Here is a 14682-nt window from a genome sequence, read left to right as displayed (position 1 = left end):
ACATCTGGGTTCAGAAAGTAAACACTTTCACACCTGGATTAACATCTGGATCAGGAAGAACTCTTTGTGTTCGGGGTCTGAAAATTATGCCGATTTTCTGCGTCCGCCGATCCGGTGTGGCCCTGGCCATGACACGAGACAGAACCTGGAGGTGTAAATTAAAACGCTGCAACAGGAGTTCCTTCAACATGTCGACATGAACGAGCGCCATGATGTGTTCAGGTTCAGCGTCAGAGCAGACACTAAGGTCGCTTTCAACCCCGAGCAGTTTGGTCCGTTTTAACCGAACCCTGGATCGTTTGGTCGGCTAGTCCGGTTGGTTTGGGGCGGCGTGAAAGCTCATTCAAACTCTGGTGCAAACCAAACAACCGAACTCTGGTCCGCTTCAAACCGAGGGTCTCTGTTCGCTTCCAAGTGCTCTAGAGTTTGGTTCACTTCCACCAGTGTTTAACCTAAACCACTTCCTCCTAAACCGAGACAACGCATTCTCACTCCTATCGTGTCAGAAAGCGATGCTTGGTCAGGTGCGTTTTGGCGTTTGTTATTGACACAAAAGTCTCCTTTAGCGTCACTTTTAGATGTTCTGGGTCAGGACGTACGTTTAACTGACATACGGCACAAGAATGGGACACAAACCCCGGTCTCCTCTCTGCATACTACTCTCTACTGTTGTCTCTCTTCATACTACTCTCTACTGTTGTCTCTCTACATACTACTCTCTACTGTTGTCTCTCTACATACTACTCTCTACTGTTGTCTCTCTACATACTACTCTCTACTGCTGTCTCTCTGCATACTACTCTCTACTGTTGTCTCTCTGCTGTACTACTCACTTCACTGTCTCTCTCATACCACTCTCTACTGTTGTCTCTCTCGCACACCACTCTCTACTGCTGTCTCTCTACATACTACACTCTCACTGTTGCTCTCTACATACTACTCTCTACTGTTGTCTCTCTACATACTCACTCTCTAACTGTTCTCTCTACATACCACTCTATACTGTTGCTCTCTCTACATACTCACTCTCTCACTGTTGCTCTCTACATACCTCACTCTCTACTGTTGTCTCTCTACATACTCACTCTCTACTGCTGTCTCTCTCTCATATTACTCTCTACTGTTGTCTCTCTACATAATACCTCTACTGTTGCTCTCTCTTCATACTTCACTCTCACTGTTGTCTCTCTGCATACCTACTCTCTACTGCTGCTCTCTACATACCTACTCCCTACTGCTGTCTCTCTTCATATTACCTCTACTGTTGTCTCTCTACATAATACTCTCACTGTTGTCTCTACATACTACTCTCTACTGTTGTCTCTACATACCTACTCCCTACCATTGTCTCTCTCATACACTCTCTAGTGTTGTCTCTCTACATACTCACTCTCTACTGTTGTCTCTCTACATACTACTCTCTACTGTTGCTCTCTACATACTACTCTCTACTGTTGTCTCTCTTCATACTACTCTCTACTGTGTCTCTCTACATACCACTGTACTGTTGTCTCTCTTACATACTACTCTCTACTGTTGCTCTCTACATACCACTCTCTACTGTTGTCTCTCTTCATACTACTCTCTACTGTTGTCTCTCTACATACCACTGTACTGTTGTCTCTACATACTCACTCTCTACTGTTGTCTCTCTTCATACCACTCTACTGTTGTCTCTCTACATACTACTGTACTGTTGTCTCTACATACTACTCTCTACTGTTGTCTCTCTACATACCACTCCTACTGTTGCTCTCTACATACCTCTCTACTGCTGTCTCTTACATACCACTGTACTGTTGTCTCTCTACATACCACTCTACTGTTGTCTCTCTACATACTCACTCTCTACTGTTGTCTCTCTACATACCACTCTACTGTTGTCTCTCTTCATACTCACTCTCACTGTTGTCTCTCTACATACTACTGTACTGTTGTCTCCCTACATACCACTCTCTACTGTTGTCTCTCTACTGTTGTCTCTCTACATACTACTCTACTGTTGTCCTCTACATACTACTTCCCTACTGTTGTCTCTCTACATACCCACCCCTACTGTTGTCTCTCTACACTACTCCCTACTGCTGTCTCTCACATACTGCTCCCTACTGTTGTCTCCTACATACTACTCTCTACTGTTGTCTCTCTACATACTACTGTACTGTTGTCTCTCTACATACTACTCTCTACTGTTGTCTCTACATACCACTCTCACTGTTGTCTCTCTACATACCACTCTCTACTGTTGTCTCTCTACATACTACTCTCTACTGTTGTCTCTCTACATACCACTCTACTGTTGTCTCTCTACATACTACTCTCTACTGTTGTCTCTCTACATACTACTCTCTACTGTTGTCTCTCTACATACTACTCTCTAACGTTGTCTCTCTACTTACTATTCTCTACTGTTGTCTCTCTACATACTACTCTCTACCGTTGTCACTCTTAATACTACGTCATCTTACAGCGCCGCTGAGCTGCTGCTCTGCCCGGTGCGTTCCATACAGACGCTCAAGGGGGAATTTTGTGTCGGTATGTGATGCTAAGAGACACTGACCAAGCGTCTGGATTTAATGAGTTGGGTTGACCGTGACCGAGTCAACAACAAGACCAGAGTGTATCGAGACCGAGACTTTGAGGGTTGAGACCAAGTCAAACCAAGACCAGACCAGAGTTTCTTCCCCTGTCTTCTTTTTCATTCCCTTTCTTGGGAGTGCGTGTTAAGGCGGCGGGGAGACAAACTAGAAACATCTAAGTTATTGGTCTCATTTGAAGCAGGATGTTTTTACATCCAAAGAAGACGATTCTGTCTTGTTCCAAGACAAAACCGAGAAATTCAAAAAGTAGTCTCGAGACTACGACCGATCTCGAGTACTGCAACACTGACTTCCGCTTTCCACCACGTGACATTTGTTCACAATGTTTGGTGTTTGACGAAGCGTATGAATGCAAACTGAACCAAAATGCAAAGCAAAAATGCAGCAATGTTGCAACTTTCACCCCCCCCCTCCCGAATCGAGTCTACAGAACTATCGGTGTGAAACATCGGGTGTAAAAGCAGCCCTAAGACTCTTTAACTTCTTACAAACTCTAACGTAGAAGTGGAACTGATGAGAAGACCTGCAGGACGATGGTTTTACACGGCAGAAGATACAGACTGTATCTGCTTTTTCTTCTGCGGACAGTGAAGACATAAAGCAGACACAGATGTTGGGAAACTGTAAACAGGAACTTCTGATTCTGTAAATGTTGAAGTTTACATCATCCTCTGACGAAAGGGTTTCCACCTTTAAAGATATAAGGTGGATGATGTTGAGAGTGGTCGGCAGTTTCACGATGTAATGAATGATTCAAAAGTCAGATTTTGTCTGATTCTGCCATGGAAGATCATAAATGCATGTGGAAAAAAAAATCTACCAATCTGTCAAATTATGTTTCATATTTCTGACTTAGTATCTTATAATTGATGGTGTTCATTTGGTTTATTTTGAACGCAAGCAAAAAAAAACTACAATCAAAAACCAAGTTTGTCTTTTTTTGCATCACAAAAAGTTATATATATATATATATACACACACACACACACACACACACACACACACACACACACACTTCTCCTGGGAATCAGTAAGCATTGAGAAGCTGATTTTAATCATGAGATACTATGAGAATATTAATAAACATTTAAAAATCAGATTCTATCTCAAATCAACACTTTTAAATACAATTTTTATTTGGTGGATTTTTTCTTCCATAACAAACAGAAGATCTGAGTCTGAATCTGAGCTTCTCATTGGTTGTTTGTGGGTGTCTGTCAGGGACAAAGCTGATGTCAGGAGCCATGTTGTTTCGTCTCTGAAGAAACTCACTCAGCCACCCGTCGACCAGCAACAACTTTCTAACCACTGATTTAACCCTCGTCTTTATATTTGTGTATTTTCTGACTCTGATAACTCACGTGTTAGATAGTTAAAGGGTAACTTTGGTATTTTTCAACCTGGACCCTATGTTCTCCATGTTTGTGTGTCTGAGTGTCTGAAACTGGTCCAGTATTAAACCAGAACCAAGCTGTAATGTAACCCTACAGGACTAATGTTCAGCAGCAGTTAGAGTCCACTAAAAGTTCTGTTTATGCCGCTGACAGACTCAGATTATTATTCTAAGTGTCTGACAACATTATGGAAAGGATCCCTACAGAGATAGACCTTTTTAGTTAAAGAGCAAGATCCTTTTAGTTTAACATGAAATCACCATCACCAAACCCACCAGACTCCATGTAAATAATCAGTAATTTTATCATCGTAAAAACACACTTCATTCAAAGTGGACAGAAACTAAATAAAACTATCAAAATCCGTCTTGGTTCATCTTTCCACTGTTCCAACAATCAACACTCTGGTTTGGTTGAAATAAACCCTTAATTCACCCATTTACATGTGGAGATATGCTGGCTCTATACACGCTAAAAAGTCCTGATTATTTACATGGAGTCTGGTGGAGATATGCTGGCTCTATACACGCTAAAAGTCCTGAATATTTACATGGAGTCTGGTGGGTTTGGTGATGACGCTGAACATTAGTCCTATAGGATTACATTACAGCTTGTTTCTTGTTTAATACTGGACCAATTTCACACATTGTTGTTCCAATAGACACTCAGACACCAATGCGTGATGGGAAATAGGGTCCAGTTTGCTTTAAAGGTTTGTGGTTCAAACTTAAGACAAGTAGAGTTTTAGAAAGTGATGATGTGATGCAGCTGTTTGTTTTTTTAAACTCTTGTCAAATGTATCTAAAATATGAACACGAGTCAGTTTGTTTTCTCCACTTCATGTTGGTTTATCAGATGTATTTATATCAGAAATGATGAAGAACTGATGGTTTGCGACTCATTCAGAAAGTGACAAACAGAGGCAGCCATTTTGTGTCCCTTCTCATTTCTACAGCGCAACGTGTTAAAACCATGTCCCCAGGAACAGTGCCATGCGGCCTTTAAAAATAAAAAAAAAAGTTTTTTTCTAAAACCCCTCTTAAAGCAGGGGTCTCCAAAAAAAAAAAGAAAAGGCCCCCAAAAAAAAGGGTCCCCCCCAAAAAAAAAAGAGGGGTCCCCCCCAAAAAGGGGGCCCCCAAAAGGGGGTTCCCCCAACACCCCGTTTCCCCCCACACCCCACCCCCCCCCACAACCCCCCCCCCCCCCCCACCCCCCCCCCCAAAAAAAAACCCCCCCAAAAAAAAAACCCCCCAAAAAAAAGCTTCCCCAAAAAAAGACCTCTCACCAACAAGCACCCCCCAAAAAAAGAGGGGTTAAAAAAAAAAAACAACAAGTAGGGGTCTCCAACAAGCAGGGGGTCTCCAACAAGCAGGGGTCTTCAACAAGCAGGGGTCTCCAACAAGCAGGGGTCTCCATCAAGTAGGGGTCTCCAACAAGTAGGGGTCTCCAACAAGCAGGGGTCTCCAACAAGCAGGGTTCTCCAACAAGTAGGGGTCTCCAACAAGCAGGGGTCTCCAACAAGTAGGGGTCTTCAAGAAGTAGGGGTTTCCAACAAGTAGGGGTCTCCAACAAGCAGGGGTCTCCAACAAGCAGGGGTCTTCAACAAGCAGGGGTCTTCAACAAGTAGGGGTCTCCAACAAGCGCAAGCATGTTTACAGTAGCTCAAACTGAGACCCGAAATGATCACGATCTTAGAAGTGAGGTAGCTATCTTTGTGGGCCATAGATGTTTAACCTTTGTCTTGTCCATTTTCAAAGTTTTTTGTATGGTTTTCTTAACAACCAAATTGCCCCAAAATAACTTGGATGCATGCGTAGTACATTGTATGGCACCCAGACAACATATACATCCATGCGTCCATGTTCTTCGCAGGTAAAATTATTGAGTACTTACATTGAATTTTGGTTTTTATTTAATTTCATGGCATTTGAAAATTTTTTTTAAATGGTTTCAAAACAGCATCCTGACCGAACTTTGACATAAACCAGTTTATGTTTCACTCAACGTCCTCTGATCTTAATTATTCTATTATTCAAAATAATTCATATCTGCTTTTTTTTCAAACTCAGAAATTAGATATAATGTCATTTTATTAGGCTTATTGACCATGAATTTAAAAAAAAGCGTTGAAATAAGTTACAAAAACATTTTAAAAAGCGTCAAAAAAGTCAGAAAAAGTTCCAAAACCCCTTGCATTTTCCACTTTTGACCTGGAATGACAAGTTCATGGACGACGGTGAAGACAACACAAGGGTTAAAGTGGTAATATTTTCTTGGACCCTGATGGGAATATTTCCAGTGATGAAGCTATAACTATGTGGGCTAAAAGCAGTCTAAAATAGGCATGAACCTTGACGTGAAGTTAAGATTTTTCATAAGCTTGGGGTATTGCAATTTCAGCGAACAAAATAAATGTAAGCGATGTGATGCAAGTAGCTCTTGACCACTTTTGTTATTTTAAAGTAGACCTTGGATGAAGAAAGAATGGAGACCCCATGTCTTAAAACAACCATGGTGAAACGGCATCTAAACATATTTTGGAAAGAGGGTTAAAAAATGTTAGAAAAAGTGACAAAAACTTTGCAGATGTTTCCTCAAACGGGACACAAAATGGCGCCGTACAGACAGTTGCAGTAGAGCGTCAGTGCTGTTTGGTTATGGGATGTTTGTCTGTGTAAAGTGTATTATAACCTCTGTATGACTTTTATACACCCATAATTGGAGAATATCTGTTTCTTTCTAACAAACTGATGTTAACGAGACGAGCAGACCTTTTCATTTTCTCCTTCTTCTGTGGTGTTTCTGTCCTCTACAGTTGGTAATAAAATGTAAACTTGTAAACTGCACACACTGGACTTTATTCTGACTCAATAACACACACACCACACACACACACACACACACACACACACACACACACACACACACACACACACACACACAGACACACACACACAGTAACACACACAAATGGAGACACACACACACAGACACACACACACTGTCCTGGTGTTTCCCGTAATTTGATATAACTCAAATAATTACGGTATAAGTTGTAATTTGTGGAGTTTTTAGAGTTTAGAAGTGATTTGATGAAGAAAAACAACGTGAAACAAGAGTACACTGAACAATCCTTTTCTTTATTCATTTTTTGTTATTTCATTTCATTTCAATATGTCTGTCAGGGTTTGTTTTTTTAGGTTTTTATTTTAAATTAAAATTTTTGACACACTTATAAAAGACAGCATCTGCATAGAGTTGTCATCTTAAAGATCCATGAAGAGAGAGAGAGAGAGAGAGAGAGAGCGAGAGAGAGAGAGCAAGAGAGAGAGAGAGAGGGGGGGGAAAGAGAGGGGGGAAGAGGAGGGGGGGAGAGAGAGAGAGAGGGGAAAGGGGGACGGAAAGGAAGGAAGGTAAATGGGTAAAGCATGGGGGGAATACTGGCACGTCACATGAACTAAACAGAACAGCCAACAGCAGTACGAGAGAGGGAGGGGGGACAGGTTTGTAAGGGGGGGGGTTGGTATTTTTTTCAGGGTGTGGGAGGGGGGGACAGATCGCTTTTACATTACGCTACGCACACATACACACACACAAAAAAAACGGGACACAAGTTGCATTTTCCGGTCAGAGTTGCGTCTGTGGAGCGGTCGCTCTGTCCTCTTTTTGTTCCGTGTTGTTTTTTTTGTTTTTTTTCAAATTTCGGGGATTTTTATTTTGTCACATCTCGCCTGCCGTTTCCCCCACCCCAGAGTTAGCTTCGTCCTTTCTTTATTCATTCATTAATGAATGTGTAGGGTTTATTTAAAAAAAAAACTTTCATTCTTTTAGGACGTTTCTGTCCAGAAAGTCTCGTGTTCATGTCGCCTAAAACGAGTGATTTTGTAACAACGCGTATGTACAAACACCCACAATATGTAATAATCTATCGCATTTCTTTTGAGTCTGTAGAAAGTCTGTAGAAAGTCTGCAGAAGGTTTTGTGTTCACGGCATCTAAAACAGGTGATTTTGTTAATGGAGTTCCTGCAGGAGGTCTGAGTTTGTCGGTCGGGGCCTGAACGCCTCTGCATGATAACGAAAGCCCTTGTTTCTCTGAATATTGCACGCTTTGTTTTACGGTAGGCCTGTGTGAGGCGTGAGACCGGGCCCGATGTTCCTCAAACCCGCCGAAGACGTGAAGCTGCAACACTCAACACAAACCTGAGCTACTTTTCTGGAACCTGAAAAGGTTACAAAAAATCCCGTAAATTCCTGTTTTCCTTTTTCAGAGATCCACACGTAGCTCGACTGAATCGTCGGTTTGAGTTCCGAGCGATCTTTTGTACTTCGACACGTTTGAGAAACTGAAGCTGAGACTTCGTCCAGGAGCTGGATGACGACTAAATGATAGAGTTGTTCCAATGTCGATACCGGTATCGAAAAGCCTCCGATTTTGCCTAAAATGCTTGTATCGTTGTCGGCAACTACCCGAGGCTATGCACCGATCTGATACCATGTAATTTAGCCCTAAAAAAACACATTAAAGTAGCTTATTTATGTTCTTTTTCTCTCTGTTATGACTGACTGTCAAACTAGATAATAAAAGAAAGTTCAGCGATGATAATCATATCACATCCATACAGGGTTAGCAGTGTACAGCTGTTAAAAAGTAATAATATATATATTTAGTTGGTATCGGATCGGTACGCGATATCGGCTGATACGCAAGTTCAGGTATCGGAGGGAAAAATGGTATCGGAACATCTCGTTAAAGGATTTGGAACGAAGAAGGAAGACTGTTGTGGTTTGAGGTACGTCGGGATGCAGAAACATGATTTAAAAACTGGTCTGTGCCTCTTGTTCCAAAAGCACTTGAAGGCAAACGATCTCCGCCCAAAGACTGAGATCATGTTCGCCTAAAACTGCTCCTGAGAAACAGCACTCCGGTCTGTGGTTTGGTTGCTGTTAGCGTGAAGATCTTTTACACAAAGATAAAGTCTTCGCATCAGCCAACAGATGTGTTTTTATTGAAAATGGTTGAAATAGTTTGCTAAAAAATTGAATAAACAGTTGAAAGTGTTAGCTAAAAGTAGGCCCACTGAAACAGTTAAAAAAAGTAGCTTAAAGTAAATTGTAAGTGGGGATAATTCAATCAAATGCTGACGTTTGCATCTCAGAATGTGGCTACTAACTGGCAGCGTAAGTCTGTTTTTTTGTAGGACTGGGTGCAGGCTAAACTCTGGGGTACACGGCAGGCAAAGAGATCGAGTTTTCGGCGTGTTGTTTGAATCGCTAGCTGTGGCTGAGAGACAAAGAGTCAGGCAGAGAGAGAGAGAGAGAGTTCGGAAACCAGCTAATTGATCAGGGGGTGTGGCCTGGAAAGCCCTGGAGGAGGGGTTAATTTTCCTAATATGGAGGGAAGCACTTTCATCAGAGGAGCCAGTGGGCGGAGCCTCTGGATCTGGGGTGATGGACAGAGGTTGTGGCTGTGTTTACACCACAAAGTTGTCGAATACTGGCCGATACACGAGATGTCTTCACTCCCTTCTAAATGGATTTTGCCCTTTGTATTAGACATCTACGCTACTACATTTTGGTTTATAAACAAATATATTTTTTGCTACGTTTACGCCTGGCGTCCACACTACTGTGCTGTTTTCCGAGCCCCTAAAACGGAGACATTTGGAAACACTGCTGCCCCCATTTTGGTTTGAAAACCCCGGAGTTGCTTTGTAGTCTGGACGGGGGACAAAACGACAACGGTAAAGCAAACGTAAAAAATTGTCTAAAATCGGCAGCAAATTCAAGCTACAACATCCACATTTGGTTTTGGCTAGAAGGGAAACATATACAGCCAGAAATTACGCAAAATCTTGCAAACTTAACTGTCTCTAGCTGTTTCCCTTCTAGCCAAATCCTGGACTGACTATCGGTGGATATTTCAACATGGATAACGAATAACGGTCGCCATTGCTGCTCTTCCTCCGTAATCTTATCTGCAACTAAGCAACCAACATCAACCAAGATTAGTTCTCCTACTAAAGTCAAAACTCTTGTGGACGGAGATCGTTTTTGTCTCAAAGCGGAGATTGTTTTTGTCTTAAAAGAGCTGCATAAAAACCAAAACATAGCAGTGTAGATGTAGCCTTAGATGGAAATGAAGAGACCCGGGAAAAAAGGTACAACAGTGCATCTCAGCGGGCGAACTTCTACGGAAAAAAAATAAACACTATCGTACTTTTTCTTTGTGCATTTCAGCCAGCTGGCGTAAACACGGCATCTGAACTGAGCGTGGCGGAGACAAAGACGCTAGGAGCGTTGCGTCTCTGTCTCTCTGCTGTCGTCTCTCAAACACATGGAAACGAATAAAAGGTGGAGGAAACGGTGGAGACGGACCGGTAATGTTTGACGGAGTCGGGGAAAGCGAAAGCCTCAAAAAATGGACAGAGACCGAACTATGTGTCAACTTTGACGGGAATAGATATCTCAGTAGATTTATACATAGACATGCAAGTCATTTTTTCTCTCTTTGAAGTTATTTACAATAATTACATAACACAAAGAATCCAGTTTCAGTTTGACAAAATTGCGAGCATTCAATATTCAATATTACTACTATTATTTATGATAACATAACTCCTTTTGTACTTCTTTAAATCATTGCTATTACAGAATCGTCATCGCCTCCCTTTTTTAAAAGATTTTGATCACTTTTTGTGAAGCTGTTCGGTCTCCCTCTGGGTTTTTGCAAATGTGTTACTGCATTTTTATTTGTCATTTATGGATATAATTATAATAACAATAATAATAATGATAATAACAATGTTATTTAAGTGTTTTTCCAACAGTTAGGCGTGATATCTTCATGCCCCTCGCCCTGACTCCTCCCACCCCTCCCACTCGAGAACAAAAACACTGATTCAAACCGAAACACTGTCTGTCGTACGATGGAGAGAGCAGAAAGAAATATGGGTGGAGCGTCAAAGGAAAAACAACAATTAATATCAAGAACAATACATTTTCCTCGTATCGTTCAGAGCAGGGCACCGAACAGGTTTTGGTTTTTGTAAAATTGTTTCAGGAAGACAAAAATCATCACAGAGAAGAGTTTAATCATCCAACAGTGAAAGGAGAGAAACATATTTTAGCACGACTAACTTTGAATCCTCCGCCGTCTTTTGAACTTCGATGTCTGTCGCGTACAAACTTGGAAGACAGACGCTTCAAAAAGTAAAAAAAAAAAAATTAACTTGCAGAAATAACTGCAGAGCGTATTGAGCTCGCACACGTTTGTTTTTATTGGTGTTTTTAAAAAATGAACCACTAACTACAGGAAGTCATTTTTCAACTTGTGTGTGAAACAATACGCCAAGTTACTTCCACACGCAGGCTAACGGCTAACGGTAAGTCAATCTTTGGAGTCTTGGTGTCGCACCCAAACTCTCTCCGGATGATTTTTTCCTGCTTTCTGCACCCCGCTCTGACAAAAACTGTACACAGCCGACAGAAGCGGTAACCCACACAGTTATAGAAATGCAGTATGTTGACGTTAAGAGTTATATTTATATATATTCTTGCCTACATTTGTGACTTCAGTTGACAAGGCATCAGTCATCTCTCACACACAGGAAGATGCTCTCTGCAGGTTTATAGATGTTTGTCAGCCGCCAGACGCTGAAAAAAGATGAATTATCTCGACTGCATATTCACAGCTGTAATTTGAAGTATCAGAAGAACTGTTTATTCGTGAAGGTATTTAACATTGTTTGCAAATCTTTATACCGTATTGACCCGAGTATAACATGTTTTCTTCCCTGTGAATATATGTGAAAAAGAGAGGCGGTGTTATAGACGGGGTCTAGACTTTTAAAGAAGTGAATTGATTATTTTCATTATCAATTCATCTGAAATTTCTCAGTTTCTCAATGTCCAAGGTCTTTAAATGTCTCGTTTTGTCCAGAACTCACAGATATTCAGTTTACTATTATATAAAACAGAAAAGAGTAGCAAACCTCCATATTTTGAGAGGCTGAAAACAGCATTTTCTGCCATGTTTTGAATGAAAAATCACTTTAACGACTTATTGATTATCAAAATAGTTGGAGCTGTAGTTGTGCATGCAGAGTGCAGTCGAGGAAATGAATCCAGGAAAAGAATTGCATTCTTTGAGGATGTTTACAACAAAACATTGCTAGCTACCTAGTGCAGCTTCATTGTAGTTTACCAGACGATTATTTTTGCGCAGCTAAACATAAACTATTCAGAATTTTTGGAGGGAAATTGCAAGATAAGAAGTTCCGTTTAGGTTGTTGGTTTTCTGACTAGTGAAACCCTAAAACCTGCAGGGCAGCATGGATCCTGCCGTGTGGACACAGATACTGATAAACTGTACAGAAAATTACACCAAAAGAACAAGAATAACTAAGAACAAGTAATAAATAGAATAAGAAAGCACCCCCGTTGTCTCCGTATAAGCCCCAAGTGGAGGACAAGCGTATATTTCTTAACAGATGATTATGCGTCATATTTTTTCCACCAATCAGACCACAAACCTACAGGAGGAAAGGAATGGGAAAGGGGGTTGTGGAGGCAGACATCGTTGTGTTGTGGCGTGATAACTATTGGATAGCGTTGTCGGTTTGATTGGCGGACGGACCAACATGCAGTGAGGATTAGTGGCGGGCAGGGTGTTTTGCTTTTATAAGTACGGTAGCATTTGATGTTTTCTTGTTTCATATTCTTTCAATATTTGTGACAAACATCTCAGTGTAAACTTGACTCGCGTTGTGCTCTTTGATATTAGCGGCGGATATTTTGAGAACACATGAAAAGGGGGAGGGGAGGGTTTGGCTTTGGTTTGAATTTTAATAAATATATTATTAATAATAATAATAACAGTGATCATGGCGTCCATAAATATGTCTGATCTTGAGTCTCTCGTTCCCATCAGTCACAATTTTAAAAACGCAAAACAAAAGTGGAATTAATTTCGTCAAACGGTTGCAACCCGTGGACCTGCGATCAGACACATCAAAAAACAAACTCGTGCTGCTCCGAACAAACTTAACAAACACATTTGCGTGTTTATGCAGCAATCTGGTTTCACTGAAGAGGAAAGGGAGGCATGCTGCACAGACACCCAAGGCCGCCCACAGCTCGGAGGTTTCCATACTTAGAACAATAATTAACGCTTGTGGGGACGATTCCTCCACAAAAACACAACACAAATGCAACCATGGAAGCAAACAGCACAGAGATCGGTTGGTAACAGCGAGGTGGAACCTAGCGGTTGAGTTTGGCGGTCGATGACGGCGAGGGTTTGTTGGGGGGGTGGGGGGTGAGGGTGAGGCAGGATGGCTGAAATCAACAGCACGTTTTTGAAAAACTTATCCTTTCACTGGTCCACATTTAAATATCAACCTGCGCCTTTAACAAAACACCTTAAAAATACAGTTACTGTTCCAACAACGTTACGAACGAACCACGCGTCGACAAAGAACGCCAACATGTGTTTTACTTTAAGATAAAAAAAAGAAATTGAGTAAAGTAGTTAGCTAACGTTGGCTAACCGAAGACGGGTCCGATGAGCGGTAAAGTGCACGACATGGAGGGCAGGTTGGGGGGTGGGGTACAAAAAACACCATCATGCAAACTCCACAACGCTTTTGCATGCCTTTTTTGAACTATCATTATTATTATTATCATCGTTATTACACACAGGATTGGGCGGCGTGCGCCGGGGAAAGAGAAGGGGTTGACTCCCGATTCCTCAACGTCGTCTTTTTGTACAACCAAACATCTACGACACAAAACGGGATGCGGGAAGACGGACAGGACAAAGGGATGGAAGAATACTCAAAGGACACACTGCCTTAACCTTTGTCGAGTTGCTTGATTGAACGGTTTTGTGACGTTTGTCCGGGTTTTCTTTCCCAAAAGGATGGCGGCAGGGACAGGGAGTTTACAGAAAACACACACACACAAAGAAACATCAGCGTCAACAAGCTGGCTGGTGCTACGACGGCATCCTCACGTTGCTGATTTCTATCCACCGCCGAACCTTTTGCCAGACTACCGCGGCGACCGCGACGTCGCCTTTAAAAACCCATCGACCATCGAGAACATGTAAGTGAATTAAACATTGTGTGGCGGACGTCAAGGTGGAAGTGGCAGTTGATGAATGAAGTGATTGGAGTGGGTAAAAATGTATTAGCCTTGGAAAACAACAACAAAGTTTCGGTTTCCCGGAATTTAAACTCCCCTCAATACATGCCTGGAAGTTCCAAAGACGAAGCAGAGATCTAAAAGTGAAACGAGCATACTTAGGTGTAATTGACAGGCGCAAACATTATTCATATTTAAACCCGTTTGTGGACAATTTCAGTGTCTGTACTACAGTCTAAAAACCACTTATAAAAGACAGAATGAAGCCATGAACGTTGACAACACAACAGCCGAGAAAAAGTGCTAAGTTATTTCTAAATCTACTGACAATTCATTTCAACAAACATCTATTGGATTTTGCTGCTTTTGCTGGAGGGGGGTTGGGGGTGTTTGCTAAGCTTTGGTGAAAACACAGAAGTTAAGTTTTGGTTTTTGGGAAGTGAAAGATAATAAAAGAAATAAAAAAAAACTCCCACCTCCACTCTTCTCCTAAACCTGAAGCTAAAAAGTCATTCTTTATTTCATCTAGCGACTAAATACGGCA

The sequence above is a fragment of the Perca fluviatilis genome, chromosome 15, assembly GCF_010015445.1.
Source record: "Perca fluviatilis chromosome 15, GENO_Pfluv_1.0, whole genome shotgun sequence".
Lineage (NCBI taxonomy): Eukaryota > Metazoa > Chordata > Actinopteri > Perciformes > Percidae > Perca > Perca fluviatilis.
This window is presented reverse-complemented; position numbering follows the sequence as displayed.